Source organism: Pipistrellus hanaki (genome assembly GCF_964339955.1).
Source record: "Pipistrellus hanaki genome assembly, chromosome: 15".
Classification (NCBI taxonomy): Eukaryota; Metazoa; Chordata; class Mammalia; order Chiroptera; family Vespertilionidae; genus Pipistrellus; species Pipistrellus hanaki.
In genome coordinates this window covers 48,695,627-48,709,751 of record NC_140517.1, presented here as the reverse complement: position 1 = coordinate 48,709,751, position 14,125 = coordinate 48,695,627, and the positions used below count along the sequence as shown (strand labels likewise).

General features: G+C 42.8%; 1 protein-coding gene across 1 annotated transcript in view; it reads right to left on the bottom strand.

Annotated features, from left to right (window-relative positions):
• Positions 1-10,268: 10,268 nt before the first annotated feature.
• LOC311633328 (uncharacterized protein) overlaps positions 10,269-14,125 on the bottom strand; it is a 164,584-nt gene continuing 160,727 nt past the window's right edge. Inside the window, exon 4 of the transcript XR_014796949.1 lies at positions 10,269-10,929. The gene's annotated coding sequence lies outside the window, so the exon portion shown is untranslated. The remainder of the gene's footprint in view (positions 10,930-14,125) is intronic.

Below are 14,125 nucleotides of genomic sequence, written 5' to 3'. Positions count from 1 at the left end.
TGAATTAATTGGGGTAACATTAGTTAATAAAATCATATAGATTTTAGGTGTATAATACATCCTATAATATTGTGTTTACTACTTACCTGATTTCATCACTGTCATTTTATAATTCTGTCTTGTTCAGTCCAAAGCTGCCTGGGACTTTTTCAAACTTGTGGTTTTATGTTCAGAAGTGCTGACCCATCATGCTCCAGTGTACTCCATTGGTAAGAGTGTTATGGAATTATTAGGCACCCATATTTAGGAAAACGTTTGGTCCTTCAGGTTAAGTTTACCGCAAACAAAAAGTAATTCTTAGATTTTTTCATCTGCTTCTCCTCAACATGTCTGTTACTCAGGATATACTTTAATTTGAAACGTTTATTTTATAGCTCAGTGGTTCTCTGCATATTTTAAAACTTTGTTATTCCTTTATTTAGAAATTAAGCGTTTAATTTTTGTAGGATAGATTACAGCCTACAGATTTTGTGCAAGAATAGCAGAAATACAATTTTTTCTAAAGGAGTCTTACTGAAATTCATTATTTGAAAACTTTCAGATATTGTAGAAAAGGAAAATGAGTTGGTGCATCACTAGTTTCCCTGGTGACTTGAATTAACGTTTACTGGTATTGCCTACACACATACACAAAACATAGCCTTGGAAAAAGAAAATCAATTCATTTGTAATATGGATGGATCTAGAGAATATTATGTTAAAATAAGCCAAGACAGAAAGACAAGTATTGTATGATCTTATTTAATGGCAGAATCAAAAAAGTCAATTTCATAAAAGCAAAAGGGGACAGTGGTACTTGCCAGGGACTGGGGATAATGCAGAAATTGGTGGTCAAATATCAGTTATGCAGAATGATTTAATTGTGGAATTCCAACTTATTGCATGATGATATAGAAAATAATGGATTATATACTTCAAATATGCTGAAAGTACATCATAAGGGTATGGACATGTCAATTTTATTGTTGCAACCAATTTCCTAACATATATTTACTGTTTTGGACCTTGACCTACTACTGGATCTGCAGGAATGGAAAACAGACTGCTGGACAGGAGGATTCTTAAAGCTCAGGTTTTAATGAGAAAGATGAAAAGGCACCAAAACAGGTCTTTGCTCCCATTTACCTATTTTCAAGTTTTGCACATTTATAACACCAGCACTAGAGAGATGGGAGCAGCAGCCACCCAATACTCTGATCTCTAAACTACTGTGCAGGGAGAGCCCAGCATGGCGTAGAACTGTACACAGCCCCAGAAGAGATTTACCTGGCTCTGTTGGGGCAGAAGGAGGGCCCTTGATTTCTTACCTCCATGTATGTGGGTTCCTTCCAGATCTGTCCAGGCTTTACATGACACAATTCTATTTAAACTAATTACTTATAACATAAAATAAGCAACTTAATGTACATCCTTTTTTAAAAATATATTTTTGATTTTTTTACAGAGAGGAAGGGAGAGAGATGAGAGAGAAACACCGATTGGAGAGAAATATCCATCAGCTGCTTCCTGCACACCTCCTCCTGGGGATCTGCCAAAACCAAGGTGCATGCTCTCGACTGGAATCGAACCTGGGACCTTTCAGTCCACAGGCAGACACTCCATCCATTGAGCCAAACTGGTTAGGGCTAGAGAACTCTTAAAGATGTACATTGGCTCAGTGGATAGAGTGAGGCCTGTGGACTGCAAGGTCCCAGATTCGATTCTGGTCAAGGGCATGCACCTTGGTTGCGGGCACATCCCCAGTAAGGGACGTGCAGGAGGCAGCTGATTGATGTTTCTCATCGAAGTTTCTAACTCTCTATTCCTCCCCCTTCCTCTCTGTAAAAAATCAATAAGATACATTAAAATAAAATGAAATTTAAAAATCCTCATCCTCATCCTCTGATGAGAAAAGAATGACTCTAGGACATGTTTGTTTTGTTTTGTTTTAAGGAAAACTCCACTTGAATTGCTTTCACATGATTCTACTGAAATTGTCACTGTATCTGGTAAAGAAAAATATTTTAATGAATATTATCTCAAAAAAGTTTAAATAAAAGAAACACATTGTTGCTTTGGCTGGTTTGGCTCAGTGGATAAAGCGTCAGCCTGCAGACTGAAGGATGCTGGGTTCAATTCTGGTCAAGGGCACATGCCCGGCTTGTGGGCTTGATCCCCAATAGGGGATGTGCAGGAGGCAGCTGATCAATGATTCTCTCGCTTCACTGATGGTTCTCTCTCCCTCTCCCTTTCCCTTCCTCTCTGAAACCAATAAAAATATTTTTTAAAACCCCAAAAACATATTTTCTACAAAACCAACTGCTGTAAAGTGATGGTTTTCTAGATGTTTATACCTTTGATCTCCTTTGCAATAAATAAATAAATAAATAAATAAAAATTGAGTAATTGTCCCAGTGTGTTTATGTTCATCATAACATCCTTTCTGCCCTTCAGACCTATTAACATTCCAGCCTTTCATGAGGTGTACACTCTCAAAATCACACCTTCCATATCTTACCAGTAGCACTTTCTGGAATGATTCTTTTATGGTTGGCTTTAGAAATAAGTCTTGGGAGTCTTCAGGAGACATGACTGGAAGATTCCAAATGAATTATCACACACTACACAAAGGTGAAAACACTTTAAGTTCTAATGAACAAAATTAATACTGATTATAGGGCTTCAGCAACATGGCAGGATAGGAAGCAACAGAACTTGGCTCCTCAATGGAGAAGCGAACTCGGTGACAGTTACTGACCCAGCAGCATTTTATGGAGCACAATTAAACCACAGCAGTCCCAGGAGAGTAAGACAAGAATCAATTCAAAGAAGAAAGATAAGATGCTTATATCTGCCTCCAATAAATGCAAATTCTCCCTGACAAACCACGGAAATATTGTGAGACAACTCCTACTTTGAGGATAGTATCTTCAAAGCAAGTTCATAAAGCCTGGCATGGTGGCTGTTTCTTCACCTAAATCTCAACAAAGACCACAAAGCATATAAACAAACAAGAAAACATGGCATATAAATAAGCCAGGAAAATATAATAAATCTCCCCAAATTTGCTTTAAAATACTGGTAATGGAGATCTGGGTGGACCAAGATTGCGGCACAGGTGGACGTGGGTACTTGATGCCTCCCACAACCACATCAAAATTACAACTAAAATACTTAACAGTCATTCAGAACCACCTGAAAGCTGGCTGCTGAGAGTCCTAAAACGAGAGCAGAAGCAAGCACACCGAGTCTGGTAGGAGCCCGAGACGCAGAACGGGATGGCCTGACACCCCCCTGTGCTGTTTTTTATCTTTTTATTGGGAGGGAGACAGTCCCTGCTGAGGCAGCAGGTGAGGGCCAAGCGGGTCCCAGCCCCACCCCAGGGTCTCGGAGCTGGGAAGAGAAGTCCCCTAATTTGGGGCTGTAAAAACCAGGGGGATTGAGGCTGCCGGGAAGCCAGGTGTCCCCTTTAAAGGGCCAGTGCGCAAACTTACTTGGAATCCACCCCTACAATGGAAAATATGGGGAGCTGAAGTGTCTGGCACTGGGGCAGGAGTTTGGGGGCGGCTTTCTCCCAGATCGGTGGGCTCACAAGGAACATTATGCCTCGCTGGGGCCCACCCTATTACAGGGATGACTGGCAGCCGTGTCTGAGTCCTATCAATCTGGTTCAAATTGTTTTCTCCACCTGGGCGATCCCCTGAGACCCCGCCCCATACAGTCTGCAGCCCCACCCAAGCTGTTTGCAGTAGCTCTTCCTGCACAGCCCTCCCACCAGTCACAGCTGGTCCTCACAGCCAACTGGCCTGGAGGCCAATTCCTCCCAGTGACACCAACAGAGATCAAGGCTCAACTACCAGACAGCACACAGCCCACACAGGGGCACACCTCGAGTGCCCAGCCCAGGTGACTGGGGAGGCTGAGCCACTAGGCCCTACAGGACACCCAGTATATTAGGCCACTCTACCAACTCCAGGGCACATAGCAGCTTTATCTAATCCATAGAAACTAAAACGGAAGCAGCTGAAATGTGGGAGACAAACATGTCACACATGAAACAAATGGAAGAAAAACTACTGGGTAAGGTTATACGGTTACTCCAGGATCTTCCTGAGAGCTTCAGGGAATTAGCGGGACTTTAAAAGTTCTTAGTGAGAATGTCAAAAACATCAAAAAAGGACCAGTCAGAAATTAAGCATACACTAACTGAAATAAAGAATAATTTATAGGGATTCAACAGTAGAAGGTTCCGAGAATCAAATCAATGATTCTGCAAATAGTATTGGGTGGGATCTCAGGGGAATATGGGGAAGGAAAAAACATTCAATCAGAAGAACATAATAGAGATATATTAATTACTGACCAAGAATTCAAAATATATTGTTATAATTTTACGATGTTTTAAGTTACCCTAATGGTAACCATAATATCTACAGAAAACACACACACACACACACACACACACACAAAAGATTGCAAAAAAGAAATCAGATCATGTTGTTATCCCCTCTGACCCCAATCTAAGAAACACAGTGGAATAAAATAAGAGGAAAGGTAAGACCAAAAAAGCTTCAAAATGTAGAGAAAATAATTCTGAAATGGTTGTAGTAGTCCATTTTAGTAATTATTATAAGTGTAAACAGCTGAAACTTCCACAAGGCAGAAAAACGTCTCAATTGATTAAAGGGTTTGGCTGGCCATACTGATACCAGACAAATACACAGTACAACGTGTCACAACAGCCTGGCCAGTGTGGGTCAGTGACTGAGCCTTGACCTGTGAACCAGGGGGTCAACGGATTGATTCCCAGTCGGGAGAACATTCCTGAGTTGCAGGCTTGATGTTTTTCTCGCTCATCGATATTTCTAGCTCTCTACCCTTCTCTTTTCCTCTCTAACGCTAATAGAAACATATTTTTTTTAAAGAAGTGTCACAACACAAAAAGGATATTATATGATAAAAGTGTGAATTCAACAGGAAGCTATAACAACTATAAACACGGATATGAAATCTCAGGGCTCCCAAATGCAGAAAGAACACATAAAAGAATTAAAAAAGAAAGACAGCCACACAGTAGTAAGAAAGTTCAATACCCCAATTTCAACAAAATAAAAACAAAAAAAAAAACACCCCAGAGGCTCAAAGGGGTCAGTGGGAGTAAAAAGGAGACATACATAATACTTTTAACAAGAAGTTGTAATACTTTCAACAATAAAGATGAAAAATAATAAAATAAATGAAAAAATGTCTTCAGATAAAGATTTAAAAAAATGAGTATAGCCCTAGGCCAGTGGTCGGCAAACTGCGGCTCTGTTGACTAATGAGTTTGCCAAGTGGATAGAGCATTGGCCTGTGGACGAAAGTCCCCGGGTTCAATTCCAGTCAAGCGCACATGCCCAGGTTGTGGGCTCAATCCCCAGTGTGGGGCGTGCAGGAGGCAGCAGATCAATGATTCTCTCATCATTGATGTTTCTCTCTCTCCTCTCTCTCTTGAAGTAAAAAAAATAGATTTCTAAAAAATCATTACATACAGAATTCAAAGAAATAGAGCAAAATGCAAGATACAAAATCAACACAAAAATTACTTCTCATTCTGCACAATAACAATAAATAATCTGAAAAATTAAGGATATGTTGACTAACAATAAAGTCAAGGACTTAGAAGTTAACTTAAAAATATATATGTAAGAAATTTGCCGAAACCAGTTTGGCTCAGTGGATAGAGCGTCGGTCTGCGGACTGAAAGGTCCCGGGTTCGATTCTGGTCAAGGGCATGTACATTGGTTGCAGGCACATCCCTGGCGGGGAGTGTGCAGGAGGCAGCTGGTCGTATCTCTCTCATCGATGTTTCTAGCTTTCTATCCCTCTCCCTTCCTCTCTGTGAAAAATAAATAAATTAAAAAAAATATATATATATATATGTAAGAAATTTAATGAAGGCAAAAGACTTGAACAGTAAAAACTATAAAATATTGCTGGATGCAATTTAAAAAAATAAATAACTAAAAACACATCCCACGGTCCTGAGTTGAAATATTTAGTATTATAAGCTGTCAATACTACCCAAGGTATTCCACAGATTCCAAGTAATCCCTAGCAAAATCCCCAATGACTCTTTTGGCAGATAAAGAAAAGGTTTTTTTTTTTCCTTCTAAAATTAACATAAAATGTTACAGAACATCACAAATCCGAAACAATCATGAAAAGAATGTGTAAGGTTGGAGGCATCATGCTTCTTGGTTTTAAAACATATTCCAAAGCTACTATTCTCCTAAAAGTATAGTACAAAAAAAAAAAAAAAAAAAAAAAAAAAAAAAAGGCACAGAATAATTAAGCAGAATAGAGCTCAGATACAAATTCCCATGGATAAGGACAAATGATCACCTGAGAAAACCTCAAATCAAAACATCTGAAGGTGGGTGTTTCTAAAAGAACAGGGATGAGCAAAGAAGGAGAGAAACAGATGCTACAAATAGAGCCATCATGGCCCTTAGAAGAGGAGTCAAGGCACTGGGCACACACTTGCATCCGCAAAGAGCAAAAAGTCAGAGGAAATACCCCTGCCTGAGTGGTCACTGCAAGTGAAACCAGAGCTAGGAGCAGAAATGGTACACAATGTGTGGCAGCTGTGATCTAGCAGCCAGCATCACCAAGCAGAAAACAAAAGTACTGACATGGAGCACCTCCCCTCACAATCCTAGGGCTCCCGGAGGACCCTGCAGCAGGGGAAGTGTGTGGAATAACAGTGACACTCTGAGCCACTCTGAGGACCAGTGGAGCAAAAATACTTCTTCTTCACCGGCAGGTGTACAGTGGCTAAATCCAGTGAGGTGTAGAGCTAAAGAGCTGTAACAGCTGAGGTCTGCCAGCTCCATCACTGGGGAAAAACAAGACCATAAATGCAGAACCAACCTCTCCCCGACACAACCCATGACAACAGAACCCAATAGGGCCGCCTGGGACACCGCAGGAGAACAGCACTAATGGCAGCATCTAGTGGCAGGAGGGAGCACTGGGAACTTGCGGGGCCACAACATTCCCCCACGAAGATGAAACCATTAGACACGGGTGACCCGGAAACAGTGGGCATTCCCCCCTCCCAGGGAATACAGGGCCTTTTCCACAGCCAAGGCAACAGCATCCAACAGAAGTCTCAGCAGTGCAAGCCAGAGAAAATAAAAGCGTGTGCCTCAGTGCTACCTATTGGAAAACAAAAGATCTCTACATTCAACCTGCTAAATACTAAAGTGTCAAATACTTGTTTTCAGTCCCCACCCCAGAATCTGCTTATTGATTGTAGGAAAAGAGAGAAACATTGATGTGAGAAAAAACAATGATCAGTTGTCTCTCTTAAATGCCCTAACCAGGGATCACACTCAAAACCTACATACATGCCTTGACCAGGAATCAAAGCAGCAACTTTCCAGTATATGAGATGGTGCCCCAATCAGTTCAGATCAGGGTTCAATTTAAAAATATATATATTTTATTGATTTTTACAGAGAGGAAGGGAGAGAGATAGAGAGCTAGAAAATCCATCAGCTGCCTCCTGCACCCACCCCTACTGGGGATGTGCCCAAAACCAATGTACATGCCCTTGACTGGAATCGAAACCGGGACCCTTCAGTCTGCAGGCTGACGCTCTATCCATTGAGCCAAACTGGTTTCGGCTCAAAAAAAAAAAAATTTTTTTTTAAAGAGCATTATTTCATTTCCAAAAATACCCAAGCAGAGAAATTACCCATCAAAGACCATAGAATAATGACGGTAACAAAATAGTTCAGAAAGAAAATGGAAAAACTGCAGCAAATAAACTTGACATAAAAATATGAGATTTAGCCCAACCATTGTGGCTCATTGGTTGACCTCCCAGGAGGTCAGGGTTTGATTACCTGTCAGGGCACATGCCTGGGTTGCGGCTTGTTCCCCAGTAGGGGACATGCAGGAGGCAGCCAATCGATGATTCTCTCTCATCATTATTGTTTCCTTCTCCCTCTCCCTTCCTCTCTGAAATCAATAAAAATATATTTTAAAATATTATCAAGCCGAAACCGGTTTGGCTCAGTGGATAGAGCGTCTGTCTGTGGACTGAAAGGTCCCAGGTTCGATTCCGGTGAAGGGCATGTATCTTGGTTGCGGGCACATCCCCAGTAGGGGGTGTGCAAGAGGCAGCTGGTTGATGATTCTCTCTCACCGATGTTTCTAACTCTCTATCCCTCTCTGTGAAAAATCAATATATATTTTTAAATAAATAAATAAATAAAATATTATCAAGTCAGCTCTGACCCATGTGCTCAATGTATTATCAACAAAGAAATATTTTCGCTTATTGGTCTCTTCACCGGAACTTACCAAATATTTGTGCATATTATGTGAATTCTATGTGCATGTTCTTTTTAAAAAAAAATATATATATGTACTTTTTAAAATTGATTTTTAGAGAGAGAAACTTCAATGAGAAACATCCTGCATGTCCCCTACCGGGAACCAAGCCCAGACCCTAGCATGTGACCTTTTGGTTCCTGGGTTGATGCTCCACTGTGGAGCCACACCAGCTGAGTTATCGGCATGTTCTTTTATCCTGGTTGATAAAAAAAAATTCATGCCATTGGATCATGGTGAGATGGAATTTAAGTAAAGATGAGAGGGGCTAAGGAAAGGCCCAGGTTGAGTTTGAACAAACAAATGTCAGACAGAACAATTCGGTCAGAGAATATCAGCAAGTCAAAGGGCATTTCAGGAAGGCCGGACACAACCAACTGAGAACATGACTTTACCTGAGAAACAGCCACTGCTGAACCTTTCTTCTTCCTCTTCTGGGCTTCTGCCTCAGGCGACAACAGTGCTCAGCAGTGAATATGATGAAAGTATGCGGTTTATCAACATACCCCTTTCCTGCGCCACAACCATACACAGTGCTGTAGAGCGAACTCGAGTAGAGACCACTGGAGTCCTGACCAAATTAAGATTTAGGGAGCCTTTAATTGCTGGCTGGCTACTGTTCTCTCTCCACACCGGAAGGTCAGAGAGCAGCCCCGACCCTTTGTGTAGGACATTAATCACATCCAGTTCTTGCAGAGTAAGCAACCCAAGACAAAAGTTTTCCCAAATAATGTCAGGGCCATGCTACTGACGACCATGTGATTTACAGGGTTATCCTGTTCTTTTTTTTTTTTTTAAATATATATTATTGATTTTTTACAGAGAGGAAGAGAGAGGGATAGAAAGTTAGAAACATCGATGAGAGAGAATCATCGATCAGCCGCCTCTTGCACACCCCCTACTGGCGATGTGCTGGCAACCAAGGTACATGCCCTTGACCAGAATCGAACCCGGGACCTTTCAGTCCTCAGGCCGTCGCTATATCCACTGAGCCAAACCGGTTTCGGCAGGGTTATTCTGTTCTTCGGAAAGCTGAGTGTTCTATCTTGCAAGGCTATTTTGTGAGGTCCAACTGGGAAGGGGCCATGAGACCCCATCTCAAGGCCTGGCCCGGTGTCAGCACAGACAACCCTGTCTGGGGCACAGTCCACGGCCCCTCCTGCTCAAAAATTCCCACTCTCTTGCCCTGGCTGGTTTGGCTCAATGTCAGCCTACGGACTCAAGGGTCCCAGGTTCGATTCCAGTCAAGGGTTTGTATTATACCTTAGTTGCGGGCATGTCCCGGGTAGGGGGCAGTGTGCGGGAGGCAGCTGGTCGATGTTTCTAACTCTGTCACTCTCCCTTCCTCTCTGAAAAAAAGTCAATAAAATATATATATTTTTTAAAAATTCCCACTCTCTAACAACAGGATTGATCTCACCACATGGAAAAGACGTGTCTGCTTCTGACTGCCCCGGGAGGGAGTCAGGGGCAGTAAACAGCAGTCAGAAACTGAGTTTCCCCTCCCTTTCCTTCAAACCTCCCTCTCACGCGCACACACCAGCGGCGGGAGCCCTGGCAGAGCTGACGCCCCCCTTCGGGTGTCCGGCGACACCACGGGGAACCGGGCCAAGGAGGACCCCGGGGCTGGGGACGGGGGAGGGGTTGAGGGGGGGGGGCCCAGGCCAGGGGTGGGGTCGTCCAATCCTCGGACCCAGGCGAGGACTTGGCAGCTGTGGGTGGAGGAGACGCCCCAAGGCCTGGGGGGAGCGGGCCCACCTCGCGGAGAGGTCCGTGGCCCCTGAGGGGCGGCCGTGTCGCTAAAGGACAAAACAGGGAAACGCGTGGAAAGACGGTTACACTGAGGTGAGCAGACGTCCCGATTTTTAACAATTTGTCCCGCGGCGTTTTTGTTTTGTTTTAAAATATATTTTTATTGATTTTTCACAGAGAGGAAGAGAGAGGGACAGAGAGTCAGAAACATCCATGCGAGAGAATCATCAATCAGCCGCCTCTTGCACCCCCCCCCCCCCCCACTGGGGATGTGCCCGCAACCAAGGCACATGCCCCCGACCGGAAATGAACCCGGACCCCTCAGTCCGCAGGCCGACGCTCTATCCACTGAGCCACACCGGTCCCGGCTGTCCCGCGGCGTTTTAAAAAAATGTCCCAATTTAAAACTTTTTTAAAACGCCGCGAGATGGGACGTCTACTCACCTTAGGTTACACACAGACCGACCGCTGAGGGCGAGGAGCAGCCTGAGGAGCCACTGTATTGTATTTTTTCTCCCTCCCCACCTCCCTCCCAGCCGGGCTCCCGCCTCCCCCTCCTAAGGAGCCATTTTAAACCCCAAGGGGAAGTGCGCGGGCCTCCGAGGAGGACGCCTCCCTGGACACGGAGGGCGGGAAGGGGGACGGTTATGAGAAGCAGAACGAGAAAGACCAACTCACGCTCCGCGGTGCGACCTTCGCCGTCTCTCCCACCTTCCGAGCTCCTGCAAGATGGCGGCGGAGGGGAAGGGGCGTCCCGGAAGCCGGGCTCGCGCGAGGGGCGGGGCTTCGAAGCGGCCGCGCATGCGCGGCTACCACCTGCAGGTGAAAAATGTGAAGCTGCGTGGCCTGCGTGGAGTTCAGAGGCATAGTGAGGAGCCACGCATGCGCAAGCTCAGGAGCCAACCAATGAAAACCCGCGCAGAGGCGGGACCGGGCCTCAGTCAGGCTTCCGCTTGGTTTGCCGCAAAAGAGAAAACTCACCCGGCGGGGGCGTGGCCTGAGGGGAGCTTTAGGGCAGGGCCAAGAGGCTGGGCATGCGCAGTAGCCGCAACGCACCAAACCTGAACCGGCGACTGGGAAGGGTCTGAGCTTCCAAAGTTCCTTTTTCGGGTAAAGAAATGCTCCTCTGAGGAGCGGCTGTCGCCATGTCCTCGGCCGCCGCCCGCTAGGGGTGTGTGTGTGTGTGTGTGTCTCTCTCTCTCTGTCTCTCCAGCCTCTGCTGACCTGCTGGCCAGGTCCGACATGGAAATTATATTATCCGTCATCCTGGAAGGCAAGAGCAGGGCCTTCCAGCGGAGAGGCAAGCCGCTGATGGTGCGCCACAGAACCAAGGACGAAGGTGACCAGGAAGCCGCTGTGGTTCGATTCTGGTCAAGGGCATGTGGTTGCAGGCACATCCCTAGTAGGGTATGTACAGGAGGCAACTGTTCGATGTTTCTCTCTCATTGATGTTTTTAACTCTCTATCCCTCTCACTTCCTCTCTGTAAAATGTCAATAAAAAGTATTTTTTTTAAAAAGTCAGGGCTTCCACATGGGTCAGCTAACTCATACCTATGAAATGTACACAGTCCATGATTAGAGCTCTTACTATAGTAAAATTCTCTGTAGAAAAGGCTTTCTGATCCAAAGGTAGAGATGAAATAATTTTCCCAACCCTTTACTTTCAGGCTGTGTCTCATTTGGACAGTATATGTAAAGGGTTTTATTTTCCTAACCATTTCAGCTACCCTGTGTCTTCTGGTTGAAGCATTTAATTCATTTATATTTTAAGTGATTATTGAGAGGTAGATAGCTTTTTAAAAATATATATTTTTTACTGATTTTTTTTACAGAGAGGGAGAGGGATAGAGAGCTAGAAACATCAATGAGAAACATCAACCAGCTGCCTCCTGCACCCCCCCCACTGGGGATGTGCCCACAACCAAGGTACATGCCCTTGATCGGAATCAAACCTGGGACCTTTCAGTCCGCAGACCAATGCTCTATCCATTGAGCCAAAGCAGTTTTGTCGGTAGGTAGCTTCTAACATTTTTAAATTAATACATTCACAGTAAGAGACTTCAGCTTCCCATGGACATCAATGGGTATTTCTCCCAGACAGAAATCAATAAGGAAAAAGTGGTCTTAAATGACACATTAGACAAGATGGATTGGATGTTACAGCAGAGATTTTCAACTGTAGTGTCATACAGGCAAAGTGGTGTGCTGCAAGAAATTTTAAAACAAGCAACTTCTGACTAGTAAGTAGCACAGACTACAATATCCATAGAATGTCTAATAATATACATGACAACAGGCAACACAGTTAACAGCTGTGTGGTGTGCATGAATCAAAATCATACATTTGTTTTGGCAAACTGGCAAAAAGAAAAATTTATTTATATATATATATATATATATATATATATATATATATATATATATATATGAATTTCAGTAGTTCGTTCTTATGTGCCATGAGAGAAACAATGTTGAAATCTCTGACTTAGAGCTTTTAACCTCACAGCACAAGAATATGCATTCTTTGCAAAATGAAGACTAGTATACTCTCTAACCCAAGGGACAATGTCTGCTTTATTTTCCTAATGACCATGTGGAAAAAAAATCAGGAGAACATCATGCTGAGTGAAATAAGCCAGTCAATGAAAGAGAAACACCACATGACCTCACTCATTAATGGATAATAAAGAACATTATAAACTGATGAACCAAAAGATATAGAGACAGTAAAGCAACAAGCAGACTGTCAAATTACAGCGGATCTGGGGAAGATAAGAGATCAACCGAAGGACTTGTACACATGCATGTAAGTACAACCAATGGACACAAAACTCTGGGGAGGGAGGGCATGTATGGGGGTAGGGGGTGGACAATGGTATATGTACACAGATAATAATAAAATAAAAAAAAATTTTTAAAAACTAAATTAAAAAATCATATTTTACATCAATACACTTCCTCGATATTACTCACTACAGTACTAAAAAATGGAATTAAAGTCTAGCTGATATCAAATTCCTATGGATGATACAGATCCAATAGTTTGTCCAGAACAAAACAAAACCATTAAGTCCCTGGTCCAGATAATGAGACTAGAGACAAAGTCAGGAGATTCTTATACCCTTGAATGCTCCATGGGATGTCAGGAAGTAGGGTAGAAGAGTAGCCAATATCTAGTTTCTTTCATCATTGTGTGATCCTTTGGGTTGGCCCATGCAAAGTATCTGATATTACCACCTTGTACAAACTTGAAACAGTATATTGGAAAAGAAAGGAATATGGGCTTTCATTTCAACCTCTACTTACCTGCTGTCCCTGGAACTTATGGTGATGGCTTGAAAAACACTGCAAGGACAACTAATGCCTATAAACATACCTGTGATCATGCTGTGAACATACTAAACTTTTGGTGCAAAATAATATCCTTCAATTGCAAATCTGCCATGGTCTCTTGAGTTCCTATAGAATGAACAACATTCAGCTACATTCGTATAATTGAGAATAAAATCGGTTTTATGCCAGTTGATTCTAACCCAAGAAAAAAGTTGATGAGAACACTGAGAACTTCTTAAGGATATCAATGAAAGTCAGGACAAGAAAAATCATTCCAGTTATTAAGTACACAGAATCCAATTTATTATATTCAAAAAATTAGTAATATTCAAAACTTTAGAATCCAGTATAAAAATAGAAAAAAAAAGTAGGGCTTCCTACTTCATGAATGTAAAGTTATATATATATATATATATATATATATATATATATATATATATATATATATATATATATATATATATCAACTTCTGATGTCAGTTACATTAGTAAAATTCCAAACTACTGAACAGAAGCTAGAGGGGCCTGAAGGGTTGATGTGGAGGAGGAAGAGGTTTAGATGCCACTGTTACAGCACAGAGAAGAAAAAAAGATGGGGCTATAGAAACATCAATGATGAGAGGGAATAACTGATTGGCTGGATCCTACATAACCCACAGCTGTAATTGAGTCCCCAAC